A 15,136-nucleotide genomic window follows, 5' to 3' on the forward strand; every position below is an offset into this window, starting at 1 on the left:
AACTGTTTAATGTAATTATTCTGGAGTGATGGATTATGGGTAATTTTTGTTGTTTCTACAATTTCTGTAAAAACTATTCATTTCAATGAAGTCCAATTTATCTACTTTTTTTCTAGTTTGTATTTTTTAGGTTCTATTTAAGAAATCTTTGCTAAACCCAAAGTCATTACTATTTTCCCATAAGACTTATATTAGAAGTTTTGTAGTTTGGATTTTTTCTTTCTTTTTTTTTTTGGCCATCTAGCACAGCTAGTAAGATCGTAGTTCCTCATTCAGGGATTGAACCTGCGCCCTTGGCAGTGAAAGCGTAGAGTTCTAACCACTGGACAGCCAGGGACTTCCTTGTTTTCTATAGTTTTAAAATTCTCTACAATGAATATGTATTTTTTAAAAAATAAGTGATACTTATTAGAAATAACAATGAAAATATTTAAGCCATCAGTCCTTAGATATCAATTCATATCCATTACTTATATGGATTAAAAATTCTATAGTCATGAAATAACCTTAGTCAAAATATTTTAGACTTTTAATCAAGGCTATTTCTAATGTAGTTTATTGATTCATAGAATTTGTGGTTAATGGGGTCTTCAGTACCTTTCAATCATGTATTTGCTCATAGCATTTTCACGATTAATCCAACATGAAAAATCTGATTTAGCCCAATGCACTAGCTACCACTAATCTTACTGGTGACAAGAAAGTCCTGATAAGCATAGGTTGGAGAGGTGAAGATGAGGGCAAGTTTGGGATTTAACTTCACTGAAACCATTTTCTTTGAGGGATTGGATATCTGATCTGATTTCGTTTACTTCAGATCTTTGAACAAATCATTACCCAGGGATGTTAGGTAGGGAAGGAGTTAAGCACTGCTTGATTTAGGATTTGTTTTGGAATCACTTATCTACCTGGCTGTTGAGAACAATAAACATTTTCTAAATACCTAGAGGAATGAAAGTAGATTGCTTTCTAGTAAGAAAGTGGCAGGCGAAACTTGGTTACTTCTCTATATCATTCAGATGAATGTTTGAGCAAAAAAAAAAAAAAACCCTCAAACCAAAACAAAGCATAAAAGTTTCCTTTTAAATTGGTCATCATCTGTACCTGGTGTGTGGCCCTCTCAGACTTCTAAGATGACCTATGAAAAATATTTATTTTGTAAAAATAAAGTTCAAAAAGGCAAAGATATCATCAACTTAGACCAAACACTCAATAACTTCTGCAAATGGATTGTCAATAGGCATTGACATATACACATTCCTCATTTTGGCTAGGGAGGGGTAGTTATTCTCAAGGTTAAGTAAAGGTCACCTCTCTCTGCCAACTGCCACTCAGTGGTGATGGAGAAGTAAAGACTGGAATTGGGTGCCTGGAAGTTTCACTTAAGCAAATGGCCCCAGTCTGTCTGTTCACTCAGGTCATTTTGTTAGTTTTCCCATAATTGTACTAGATCCGTAGTCAAGTGAACCGACAGATTCATCACTGATAGAATCTCTGAGCTGGGTTGACAGTTCTTTAATCTGTGCCTTCATGGCCAGAGGCCATTATTTCTAATTGCCTTTCACTCTTTCATCTATTTTTCATACACATTAAATTTAATCTTCACATTCAGTGATGACCGGGAATTTGATCTGAAGCAGCTACTGAACTATGTTCATAAACTTCAGTAGCTTCAAAAAAAAAATTTAAAGGGCCCATCAAAATTCAAAAGTAGAAAACAAATAGAAGTGGCTTTCTAGTGATTTAAGGTTGCTACAAGATCTTTGGGTTGATAATTCTAATTAAAAAAAAAAATTGGGGGCCACACAGAGAAGCGTGTAGGATCTTAGTTCCCTGACTAGGACTCGAACCTGCATCTCCTTCATTAGAAGTATGGAATCTTAACCACTGGCCCACCAGGGAAGTCCCTGTGTTGATAATCCTAAATATTTAGGTTCTCAAATGATATGGCTCCTTGAAAGAAGAAAAGGAGTGTGCCTCTCTTTCATTGCACTTTCAAAATAATTTTACGGAGGACACTGTTGATGATTCCAGATAGGAACCTCTGAACTTTTTCTTTTACATTTATCAACTCTATACTTCGCTCTTCTGTGCTAGGAACTGAGGACCCAAGTGAATCAGACAAGTCCCCTCGGAGAAAAATAGTGGGAGCAAAATATGTGTGTGGACCAGTGTGTCTAGCCCAGAGGACATCCCGAGAGGGAGGGAAGCAGGTCTGGGTGTGGCTGGGGAGCAGCAGGGAGCACTGTGGAGTAGGGTCCGTGAATCCCAGGGGTTTCCCCTAATCCGCCTGATTCAACCCTCAGGATTATCCAGAAGCAGGTCTGTCCATCCCGCAGGTGAGAATACTGAGGTTCAGGGAGTGAACTCTCCAAGATCCCCCCACACCAAGAAGAAGTGAAGCCAGGACCTGAGAACTGGTGTCCAGATGGGTTCTAATCCAAAGCTCAAACTCTTTTTTTAAAAAATATTTTAATTTTTTTTTGACTACACTGGTCTTCATTGCTGTGAGTGGGCTATTCTCTCGCTGCGATTTTTGGGCTTCCTGTTGCAGGGGCCTCTCTTGTTGCCTGGCACAAGCTCGAGGATGCATGGGCTTCAGCAGCTGTGGCACAGGCGTTTATTTGCCCCGAGACATGTGAGATCTTTGCAGCCCAGGGGTTGAACCTGTGCCCACTGCCTTGGCAGATTCTTTTTTTTTTTTTGTAAAAGAAAATTTACTTTTAATTGGAGAATTGCTTTACAATATTGTGCTGATTTCTGCCATACATCAACATGAATCAGCCACAAGTACACACACCCATGTCCCCTCCCGCCTCCCTCCCCATCCCACCCTTCTCAGTTGTCACAGAGCCCCTGTTTGAGTTCCCTAAGTCAGACAGCAAATTCCCATTGGCTATCTATCTTACATATGGTATTGTAAGTCTCCATGTTGCTCTCTCCTTACATCTCACCCTCTCCTCCCCTCTCCCCGTGTCCGTAACTCTGTTCTCTATGTCTATTGGCAGGCAGATTCTTAACCACTGAGTCACCAGGGAAGCCCCTGAGGTGACTTCTTACGGCAGCCACTACTACAGTGATGACAAGAACTGGTGGACATGAAGCAAAAGTATGGTGGTGATCCCAATGAGGAAAAACAGGACACAGAGTCATGATCATCATCACATGAGGGCCTACTGTGTGCCGGGCAGGTTTATTTTTATTTATTTTTAAAATACTTATTCATTTATTTGGTTGCTCGGGGTCTTAGTTGAAGCACATGGGACCTTTCAGTTGTGGTGTGCCAACTCTTAGTTGGGTCATGTGGGGTCTAGTTCCCTCTTGTTCAGTCGCTGAATCATGTCTGACTCTTTACAACCCCATGGGCTGCAGCATGCCAGGCTTTCCTGTCCTTCACTATCTCCGAGTTTGCTCAAACTCATTGTCCATCGAATCGGTGATGCCATCCAACCATATCATCCTCTGTCATCCCCTTCTCCTCCAACCTTCAATCTTTCCCAGCATCAGGGTATTTTTCAATGAATTAGTTCTTCCCATTAGGTGGCCAAAGTATTGGAGTTTCAGCTTCAGCTGTCTGTCCTTCCAATGAATATTCAGGGTTGATTTCCTTTAGGATGGACTGGTCTGATCTCCTTGCTGTCCAAGAGACTCTCAAGAGTCTTTTCTAGTTCAGTGATTAGGGATGAAACCCAGGGTCCCTGAATTGGGAATATGAAATCTTAGCCACTGAACCACCAGGGAAATCTGAAGCATTGTTTTAAGTACATTATATAGCCAACGTTATACAGTTGGTGGTGTTTTACTCTTAGAGAAACTAGGGCTCAGAAAAGTCAATGACACACCCCAGGTGACTCTGGCTGGAAATAGCAGAGCTGGGCTTTGTTTACTTCGCTTCTTGGAAGTTGGTCATTCGAATGTGTATTTAGTCCCTGTTTGGATATAACATCGAACTTTATTAATATTCAAATTTGAAAATTAAAGCTACCTATTTATATTTTCTATATAAATATTTTAAAATATTTATTTGTGTGCCGTGTTGGGTCTTAGTTGTGGCATGTGAACTCATACACATGGCCTGCGGAGTCTTAGCTTTCTGACCAGGGATCAAACCCAGGCCCCCTGCATTGGGAGCGTGGAGTCTTAGCTATTGAGCCATCAGGGAAGTCCCTCTTTTATTTTCTATAGTGAAAAAAAGTGGGACAAGCAGTGATTACCGTGCCACATTCAGGCAACTTACTCATTTTTGCAGCTACAGATTTACCAAAAAAAAAAAAAAGAGAGAGAGAGAGAAAATACAGTGTCTTTCTCAGGGAGAACAGACCAGCACAGGTGAAAGCCTCCTTTGGTGGGAGATGTGCACACATGGGTGTTTGGGGGGGAGGTAGCGTGAAGGGAAGACAAGAGGTTTCCGAGTAGAAGCGCCTCCGTAGCCTGGAGACCATCCCTACCATGGCATTTTGTTTCAAAGGCCCACCATCTCTCCACATGTGGCTCACGGTCCATTCCCATCAGACTCTCCAAGGATACCTGTTAAACATGCAAATTCCAAGGACTTTCAGGCTCACTAGAGCTGGGAACCTGCATTTTAGCAGCTCCTTAGGTGTTCTCGGCCCCTTCAGAGGTTGAGGATAGACATCCCACGCCATCTGGCAATTGGCAGACTATTCCAGCAGGAAAAGACGAGGTCTCTGTGCCTAGACCTTGAAGGGAAGCGTAAGGGCAGGTTCAGGTGCGGCTGTGGGTGAAAGTGAAAGTGAAGTCACTCAGTCGTGTCCGACTCTTTGCGACCCCATGGACTGTAGCCTACCAGGCTACTTTGTCCGTGGGATTTTCCAGGCAATAGTACTGGAGTGGATTGCCATTTCCTTCTCCAGGGGATCTCCCACATTGTAGACAGACACTTTACCCAACAACACTGGCTGTGGTTGGGCAACACAGATTATTAGCAACAGTGACTGAAACAAGGAGGAAGGGGACCTCGCCACATCTGCGTCCAGGCCTGGGCCGTTCAGAGCTGGAATGGTGCCACGACTCGGATCCTTTCTTTTTGTTCTGCTGCTGGGTGGCTTCTGTTCTATGGTCCAAGGGGACGCCTTGGTTTCCCATCGTTAAAATCCCCATGCTGGGCACTAGGATTGAGGAGGGATGAAGAAGCGATGCTCCTTCCTTGAAAGGCAGTTTACGGAAGTTGCACACACTCCCTCCCCTTCCATCCTGGGCATTGCCCAGAAAACCCCCAGCTGCCCTGCCTGTCTGAGAGCTTTGTTCTGGGTTACCACGTGGAACCATTTTGGAGGCAGCTGGGTGGGGGCAGATGTAGAAACTCCTGTGGCCGGGTGGGTGTCCCACCCCAGGGGTGATGCCTGCCTGTGTTGAGATGGGGAGTCATGGCAGTCCCCAGGGTGGGGGCCTTGAATGGAGTGGTCAGTTGGGACAGGTGGGCACTCAGTGCAAGACACATGAGCCCAGGGTCATCTTTCGGTCAGGTTGGGAGAGGGTGGGACAATGGTAGAGATGGCAAATACCATGGACTAAAAGCCAGTATTTTCTCCCATTTTCTTTTTTAAAGTTTTTTTGTTCATTTAGTTTTGGCTCTGCTGGGTCCTCATTGGTGCCAGCAGACTTTCTCTAGTTGTGGCGGGTGAGGGCTCCTCTGTAGTTGTGATACGCGGGCTTCTCATTGTGGTGGCTTCTCTTGTGGAGTACACGCTCTAGGGCACGTGGACTTCAGTCGCCGTAGCACGCGGGCTCAGAAGTTGTAGTGCATGGGCTTAGTTGCTCAGCATCGTGGGATCTTCCGGCACCAGGGATCGAACCCACGTCTCCTGCACTGGCAGATGGATTCTTTCACCCCTGAGCCACCAGGAAAGCTCTTTTTTCTTGTATAGAATAAGGGATTAACAGTCGAGGGAGGGTGAGGAAGGCCCCCCACCAAATAATCCCGAAATTCTTGTCAGTGATGGACAGTGGGAAACCAGAACACGTTTAGCCAGATTCGGGAAAATGGAACACTGTGACATTTCATATGCTCCAAACGTGAGGAACATCTCACACCCTGCTGTATTAGCCAGGGTTCTCCGGGTAAACAGAACTGAGAGGATGTGCCTAGAAACATCAGAGATTTACTGTGGGTGGGAATCGGCTCATGTGATGATAAGGGCTGAGATGTGCCACAGTCTGCCATCTGTAAACTGCAGAACCAGAAAGTGGGTGGTGTGGATGATGCTTGCCTATGCTGGGGGCAGGCGGAACGTCGTCTGAGCAAATGCTAAGCGTTTCCAGAAACAGCCTCACGGACAGACCCAGAAATAGTGTTTTACTAGTTTTCTGGGCATGCCTTAGCCCAGCCAAGTGGACACAAAATTATCCATCCCACCAGCTTAAGGGTAGTAGGTGATGTTAAATGAGTTAAAAGGAGTGTGTAAATCGATAGAATCTTTTTTGGAGATTAGTCTGGAGTCGTATGTTAAGTGTCTTTAGAATGTTCAAGACAGAGAATTCTCTGGTGATCTAGGGGTTAGGACTGAGCACTTTCACTGCCGAGGGCACAGGTTCAATCCTTGGTTGGGGAACTAAGATCCCACAAGCTATGTGGTGCGGCCAAAAAAAAAAAAAGTTCACTCCTTTTTGACCCTGTAATAATTCCAATAGAAAGAATCTAGCTCAGGGGCACACTTCCTCAAAGATATCTGCTGTTTTGATTATTTAAAATGGGAGAAACAAGGGGGTAGGTGGGAGGGAGGCTCAAGAGGGAGGAGAAGTATTTATACTTACAGCCGATTCACAATGTTGTACAGCAGAAACCAACACAAAAATGTAATTATTCTCCAACTGAAAATTACAAAAATATTTTTTTAAAACTGGTAGTTCAAGATCAAGCAAAATAAGAATTAAGTACTTGGGACTGAATAAAGTGATGAGGATGATGACAAAAAATAAAATAAAATAGGGACAAACAGGATACCACCTAAGTGGCTAGTGTGGAGGGACTATGGTCTTTCTTCACATTTCTGCCTCAGTGACTGAGACACTTTTGCCTTCCTGGAGAACTGGGGAAAAGGCTTCTCTCTGATCGCTACTCCTTACCCTCACAATGTGTATTAGTCGCTCAGTCATGTCCAACTCTGTGCAGCCCCATGGACTGCAGCCAGCCAGGCTCCTCTGTCTGAGGAATTCTCCAGGCAAGAAGACTGGAGTGGGTTGCCATTGCCCTCTCCCCGTATCTTCCTGATCCAGGGATCAAACCTGGGTCTTCTGAATTGCAGGTGGATTCTTTACCATCTGAGCCATCAGGGACAGGGGCAATTTAGCTGATGGTGGAAACAGGCCAAGGCTACTGACCGAGCACCAGCTGTCTGCTCTCTGCCTGGACCGCCCAGGTTGCTGCAAAGCACACGCCCTCCTGCACGCAGCTGGTCTCACCAAGCCTCCAGATCTGCACACCCACCCCCGCTCACATCAGCTGTAGGGATGAGAGCTTGGTTTGGGCTTCAGGCTTATAATGTGGATGTATGCTGTATCTTTAGTCCTGTCGGGTGCTTCCCCTTCTCAGAAGGGTGCTGAGGGGTGACTGTGCTTCCTGGGAGGTGCGTGCCATCCCAGGAGCATCGCCAAGAACAGGGAGAAGAGGCGGGGCTGGGAGCCCAAGCGTCCAAAGGCGGGAGGGGCTATGCAGTTTGGCAGCAGCTGCCGCAGGCTGACTCACAGCTGCCCCTCTGCTGTGCGGGGGTGGGGCCCAGAACAGGCTGAATAACACAATCGGCACAATTGGAGTGTGAGTCACTGTGAGGCTGGCGTCATCAGCCCTGGCCACGTGACCCTCTGCGACCGTGGCCCGCCCCAAGCAGAGCTTGGACACTCTGGATTTGCAGAAATAGCCCAAGACAGGCATCGAAGTACTGGAAAGAGTTTTTCCTCTGGGTCATGGGAACAGAAGAAATCTTGGCCTACGAATGCGCTTGTTCAGGAACGACAACTGTGTTTTCTCTACAGTCATCATTTCTGACACTGTGGCTCCCTAGGTCCCTGAGGTTTCCATCACATCTCTGGCACACCTGGGACTTTTGTGGTGATGGGGTATGGTGTGGGGAGCGAGTATTTAGTCCTGGTCATCAATCCATACTGGTGACCCCAAGACACCAGCCATCCCTGGGTATCCAGCCCCACTTGGTGGCTATCTCAAAGTGCTGTCCTTTGGATAATGCACTTTTGTTGTCGCTTTTGACTTAGACTAGGCTTCCCTGGTGGGCTCAGACGGTAAAGAATCTTCCTACAATGAGGGACACCTGAGTTTGATCTCTGGGTTGGGAAGATCCCCTGGAGGAGGGCATGGCAACTCACTCCAGTATTCTTGCCTGGAGAATTCCCATGGACAGAGGAACCTGGTGGGCTCACAAAGTCCACGGGGTTGCAAGGAGTTGGACATGACTGAGTGACTAAGCAGCAGCAACAACAACATATTACAACAACATCCCAATTAGAAAGCGTGGGATAAATAAATTTCTGCCCACTTCCAGGTAGTAAATAGGGCCACATGCTAAGTCGCTTCAGTTGTGTCCGACTCTTTTGCAACCCCACAGACTGTGGCGTGCCAGGCTCCTCCGCCCATGGGGTTCTCTAGGCAAGAATACTGGCGTGGGTTGCCATTCCCTTCTCCAGGAGATCTTCCTGACCCAGGGATCGAACCTGCATCTCGTGTCTCCTGCATTGGCAAGCAGGTTCTTTACTGCTAGTGCCACCTGGGAAGCCCAGACAGGGCCAACAGTTAACCCAATTAGGGTTTTTTAAAAAAATGTTATTTATGGCTGTTATTTATGGCTTCTTTGCAAGGAGTGATGTTAAAGCTGAAACTCCAGTACTTTGGCTACCTCATGCAAAGAATTGACTCATTGGAAAAGACTCCGATGCTGGGAGGGATTGGGGGCAGGAGGAGAAGGGGTCGACAGAGGATGAGATGGCTGGATGGCATCACCGACTCAATGGACGTGAGTCTGGGTGAACTCCAGGAGTTGGTGATGGATAGGGAGGCCTGGCGTGCTGCGACTCATGGGGTCGCAAAGAGTCAGACACGACTGAGCGACTGAACTGAACTGAACTGAACTGATGGCCGCTCTGGGTCTTCATTGCTGAGTGGGCTTTCTCGGGTTGCTCCTCTCTAGTCACGGTGCGGGGGCTTCTTCTCACAGTGGCTTCTCTTATTGCGGGCGTGGGCTCCAGGTGCTTGGACTTCAGTAGTTGCGCACGTGGGCTCAGCAGTTGTGACACAGGGGTCCAGTTGTCCCGCAATCTTCCCATGTCTCCTGTGTTGGCAGGTGGATTCTTTACCACTGAGCCACCAGGAAAGCCCCTTCCAGTTAGGTTTTATGCTGAGTGATCTGAGCGTCTGACAACTGCCCAGCCTGCTCCGAAAGCTGGGAAGACAAATCAGGAACTGCTTCTTTTCAGCCATGCTCCCCCATGTTCCCCACAGCTGCACAGCAGTTACTGACAAGTAGGGGACAGTACCATCCAGTATGCTGGGTTCTGAGGTAACTCCTGCAGCAGTTGACTTAGTTGGGTTTTCTAAGGCAAGGTGCTAGTAATATGCTATGTCCTTCTGACTTTTTGAAAAAGTCCAATATACAAAACATGTGTGCTAAGTCATCTCAGTCATGTCTGACTCTTTGCGACCCCATGGACTGTAGCCCAGCAGGTTCCTCTGTCCATGGAATGTTTCAGGCAAGAATACTGGGGTAGGTTGCCACTTCCTTCCCCAGGGGATCTTCTCAACCCAGGGATCGAACCTGGGTCTCCTGCATTGGCAGATGGTGGATTTTGTACCACTGAGCCACCGGGGAAGCCCTTATATACATTTTTGGCCAACTCTGTTTGCTTAAGGAGTCAGACTTGTTCTAATGAAAGCCTTGGCAGCAGAAAATCCAAGCTCCTGGTGGAGACCCTTCCGACTAAAGGAGGGTGGGTCAAGAAATAAGGGAGGGCAGTATTTTGGATTTAAATGCTGTTGGCTTTTCATAGGTAGTTTCATATTTGAACTTCTAACTCTCACTGCGGATCTAATTACTGGAGGGGGTCTTGTTAAAATCACAACGTTTTCTTCTGATAGATATTTTCTATTTGGAATATTTCACGTTATGTTCAGCTGACTGCAAAACACAGGGTTTTCCCAACGTTTTCCTTATGACATGCAGCAGGCCAGTGCATCAGACATCATGGCCCTATAACTGAAGCAACACTGTTACAAAATACACATCTGTCAGCCCCAGGCTCCCCTGAAGGCAGAGCCTGCAACAGAGGCCTGTGTAGGCAGGCTGTCTGCAAAGCGACACTAGGGAGGAGGAGATAGAAAGGGAGCAAGACAAAGAGGACCAGCTCACCCCGAGTTCACCGTTGCCACGGTAACCGCAGCTCAGGCTCACCCGGCCTGCCTGGAGCTCAGGAAAGGCAGCTTAGAACCAGCTCTGCTGCTGCTGCTAAGTCACCTCAGTTGTGTCCGACTCTGTGCGACCCCAGAGACGGCAGCCCACCAGGTTTCCCCACCCTAGGATTCTCCAGGCAAGAACACTGGAGTGGGTTGCCATTTCCTTCTCCGATGCAGGAAAGTGAAAAGTGAAAGTGAAGTCGCTCAGTGGTGTCCGACCCTCATCGACCCAATGGACTGCAGCCTCCCAGGCTCCTCCATCCATGGGATTTTCCAAGCAAGAGTACTGGAGAACCAGCTCTAGGGGAGCCTAACGCCTGCCCACGTGTCCTGTGGGCGTCAACTCCCTCCGCTTCCAGGGGGAGCGGTCAGGTGGCACCTGTGTGGACCTGGTCAGAGCAGCTTCAGTGGCCCCAGTAAGAGGTGGGACAGAGACGATCCCAAGTGACCACAAGAGGTGTTCAATCAAGCTATTAACCAAGTGCAATGCATTCTGCTATAATGTATTCTACTCGAGTACACACACATACACACACACACACACATTTGAGTTGAGGTCCACTAACCATTTCTCCAAGTGCAGTCTTTTCAGGGGGTGAAAAGTGAAAGTGTTGGTTGCTCAGTCCTGTCCGACTCTTTGCGGCCCCACGGACTGTAGCCCTCCAGGCTCCTCTGTCCATGGGGGTTCTCTAGGCAAGAATTCTGGAAGTGACATTATCAGAGAAATGCAAATCAAAATCACAATGAGGTACCATCTCACGCCGGTCAGAATGGCTGCTATCAAAAAGTCTACAAACAATAAATGCTGGTGTGGAGAAAAGGGAACCCTCCTACACTGTTGGTGGGAATGCAAACTAGTACAGCCACTATGGAGAACAGTGTGGAGATTCCTTAAAAAACTGGAAATAGAACTGCCATATGACCCAGCAATCCCACTGCTGGGCATACACACCGAGAAAACCAGAACTGAAAGAGACACGTGTACCCCAATGTTCATCGCAGCACTATTAAAAATAGCTAGGACATGGAAGCAACATAGATGTCCACAGGCAGATGAATGGATAAGAAAGCTGTGGTACATACACACATGGAATATTACTCAGTCCGTTCTAATTATTTGAGTCCGTTCTAATGAGGCGGATGAAACTGGAGTCTATTATACAGAGTGAAGTAAGCCAGAAAAAAAAAACACCAATACAGTATATTAACACACACACACACACACATACATAATTTAGAAAGATGGTAACAATGACCCTATATGTGAGTCAGCAAAAGAGACACAGATACAAAGAACAGACTTTTGGACTCTGTGGAAGAAGGTGAGGGTGGGATGATTTCAGAGAACAGCACTGAAGCATGTATATTACCACATGTGAAACAGATTGCCAGGCCAGGTTCGATGCATGAGACAGGGCCCTCAAAGCCCGTGCACTGGGACGACCCAGAGGGATGGGATGGGGAAGGAGGTGGGAGGGGGGTTTGGGACAGTGGGACACAGGTACACCCATGGCTGATTCATGTCAATATATGGCAAAACCCACTACAATATTGTAAAGTAATTAGCCTCCAATTATAATAAATTTATTAAAAAAAATACTGGAAGTGAAAGTGAAGTGAAAGGCACTCAGTCGTGTCCAACTCTTGCGACCCCATGGACTGTAGCCCCCCAGGTTCCTCTGTCAATGGGATTCTCCAGGCAAGAATACCGGAGTGGGTAGCCTAGCCCTTCTCCAGGGGATCTTCCAGACCCAGGAATCGAACCTGAGTCTCCTGCATTGCCGGCAGATTCTTTACTGAAGAATACTGGAGTGGGTTGCCATTTCCTTCCTCAGTGGATCTTCCTGACCCAGAGATTGAACCTGCCTCTCTGAGTCTCCTGAATTGCAGGTGGCTTCCTTATCCCTGAGCCATTGGGGAAGCCCTTTCAGGGGGTCTGTAAGGTCAAAACCATTTTCGTAATAACATTAAGATGCTATTTGTCTTCTTCACACATTCTGAGTGTTCGGTGGAATCTTCCAGAGGTTTAGGGCATGTGGTATCAGAACAGATTGCAGATGCAGGTCTGAGAACCCAGCTGTCTGTCTTTAAGCCAGATGCTAAATAGCTTCACAAAAATGTAAAACAATTCTACTCATCTCACTAAATTTGTTCTGGAAAATATAGTTATTTTTTTAAATAAAGTATTAAATACAACAAAATTTAATAGGCTTATTATTTATAAACCAATACTTTTAACATTTCTATTTTCATTTCTAAATGTAATCCACGTACACAAAATATCTTTGGGTCTTTACCCAAATATAAAGGAGTCTTGAGATTTAAAAAGAGGAGGGAGAGAAAATAAAAAAGGCTGAGAATCACTGCACTAAACTGATCGTGACCTTCAAAAGAATCACAGCTCATAGTTTGGTCGGGAGAGGACAGCTCTGTTAACTGCCACTCTCTCTTCCAAAGTGAATGGCCATTCCCCTGGCTGACCCCAGGCTCAGTCAAGTCCAGTTGGTGAAGGCAGAAGTTCCGATCCTGGCTGCAAGTTATAAGCATCTGGGAGATGTTAAAGATTACCCCAGCCTGTGCCCCAGCTCAGACCAATGAGTCAAAATCTCTGGGGATGGGACACAGTACTGCTCTTTTGTTGTGGTTTAGTCACTCAGTCATGTCCGACTCTCTGTGACCCCATGGTCGACAGCCCTCCAGGCTCCTCTGTCCATGGGATTCTCCAGGCAAGAATACTGGAGTGGGTGGCCATTTCCTTCTCCAGGGGGGTCTTCCCAACCCAGGGACTGAACCCATACCTCCTGCATCTCCTGTATTGCAGTTAAGAGTCTTTCCACTGAGCCCCAGGGAAGCCTCTCCTAGTTCACTCCACTATTCTAATGTTTTTCACCGTAGGTTAGTTTTTCCTGATTCTGACCTCCATATAAATGGCATCACACAGTATACATGTACTCTGTTATGTCTGGCTTTTTATGCCCAACACTGTGTCTGTGATGTTCACTCATGTTGCTAGGTAGAGCAGTAATTTTTCGTGTTTGCAGGGCTGTGTGGTTTTCCACTGTATAAACAGGACACAGTTTATCGACCACTCTACCCCTGACAGAGTTGGCTGGTCCCTTCAAACTGCTCTTAAGTGTGGTGACATGCCCTTACCATAAACTGACTTGGGAACTGGGACTCACTAGAGAACAGAAACAGCACCTTCAGAGCATCCAGCTCACGCCTCTACAAGGCAGGGATAAGGCTGCTAAGTCACTGCTAAGTTGCTTCAGTCGTGTCCGAGTCTGTGCAACCCCACAGACGGCAGCCGACCAGGCTCTGCCGTCCCTGGGATTCTCCAGGCAAGAACACTGGAGTGGGTTGCCATTTCCTTCTTCAATGCATGAAAGTGAAAAGTGAAAGTGAAGTCACTCAGTTGTGTCTGACTCTAGCGACTCCATGGGCTGCAGCCTACCAGGCTCCTCCATCCATGGGATTTTCCAGGCAAGAGTAGTGGAGTGGGGTGCCACTGCCTTCTCCAGAACTTACATGTCAGTATGAAAGTTCTAGTTTTCCCAACTATTGAAAATTAGTAGTTTTTCTTTTCTTTCCTGTTTGTAGTAAAGCATAGTTAAATTTGCATAAGTGAAAAAGTGTCTCCAAACTGGTGTAGAGATTTAAGTTATCGAAAGTTACGTGGCCTTGAATACTGGATGAATTTAGATTTGGTCCCACTGGCCAACTGTGAGTACACTCTTGCTAAATTGCGTATGGTTTGTTTTTTCAAACTTACTTCCATCTAAAATTCTTCACCTTATGTGAGACATACCCAGACACTAGTATGGCATGTGTGCGTGCCAAGTCGCCTCAGTTGTGTCTGACCCTTGTGACCCTGTGCACTTGTAGCCTGCCAGGTCTGTCTGCCTTTGGGATTCTCCAGTCAAGAATACTGGAGTGGGTTGCCATTCCCTTCTTCAGGGGATCTTTCTGACCCAGGGATTGAACCCCAGTCTCTTTACATCTCCTGCATTGGCAGGCAAGCTTTTTATACCACTAGCACCACCTGGGACGCCCCGGCAGAGTTACTCAAACTAATGTGTATACCAAATCCTCCAACCCCTTCAAGAGTACTTCCCCAAATCTGCTTGATTCAGTGGAAGGCACGATCATCTCCTCAGTTCCTTAACTCAAAAAGACCTAGGAGTGACCCTTGATCCACAACTCCTCTCGTGACCTGCCTACCCTGAACCACCAGATCCAGCTGTGTCACCAACAAATGCTACAAAGCTACCCATTCCTCCCCAGCCCGACTGCCACCCCTCTGCAAGCACTTCCTGCCTGGACTAACGTAATAGTCTCCTGACCAGTCTCCTTACGTCCACAGTCTTGCCCCACCCCAAGTCCTCCTCTGAATCCAGCCTCCATTCACTACCCAGTGGCTTTTATATATATATATATATTTTTTTTTTTTTTTTTGGCTGGGCCTTGTGGCTCGTGGGATCTTAGTTCCCCAGGGACTGAACCTGCACCCTTTGCAGTGAAAGTGCAAGAGTCCTAACCACAGGACTGCCAGGGACCTCCCCCGAGTGGCTTTTAAAGACACAGATCGGGCCACGTCACTCTTCCTTAAAACCTCCCGATGGTTCAGTATCTAAAGTGCCTCACACCCATCATAGTGACAGGTAAACCTGACATCTCACTCGGGCCCACACAATGCTCACGCCCTCCCGCAGCAAGCAA

The 15,136-nt window shown here is 46.7% G+C and overlaps 1 long non-coding RNA gene across 2 annotated transcripts; it reads right to left on the reverse strand.

Annotated features, from left to right (window-relative positions):
* Positions 1-3,592: 3,592 nt before the first annotated feature.
* LOC113896724 lies at positions 3,593-11,087 on the reverse strand. 2 transcript variants are annotated; one of them, XR_003512106.1, is made up of 3 exons: positions 10,984-11,087; positions 4,528-4,735; positions 3,593-3,929 (listed from the first exon to the last, which is right to left on the reverse strand). It is a non-coding gene; the product is annotated as an uncharacterized LOC113896724 (long non-coding RNA). The 2 variants fall into 2 exon arrangements; XR_003512100.1 differs by lacking the exon at positions 10,984-11,087 and adding an exon at positions 6,775-6,811.
* Between the last annotated feature and the right edge of the window lie 4,049 nt (positions 11,088-15,136).

Source organism: Bos indicus x Bos taurus, chromosome 1, assembly GCF_003369695.1.
Source record: "Bos indicus x Bos taurus breed Angus x Brahman F1 hybrid chromosome 1, Bos_hybrid_MaternalHap_v2.0, whole genome shotgun sequence".
In the NCBI taxonomy this organism is placed as follows: Eukaryota; Metazoa; Chordata; class Mammalia; order Artiodactyla; family Bovidae; genus Bos; species Bos indicus x Bos taurus.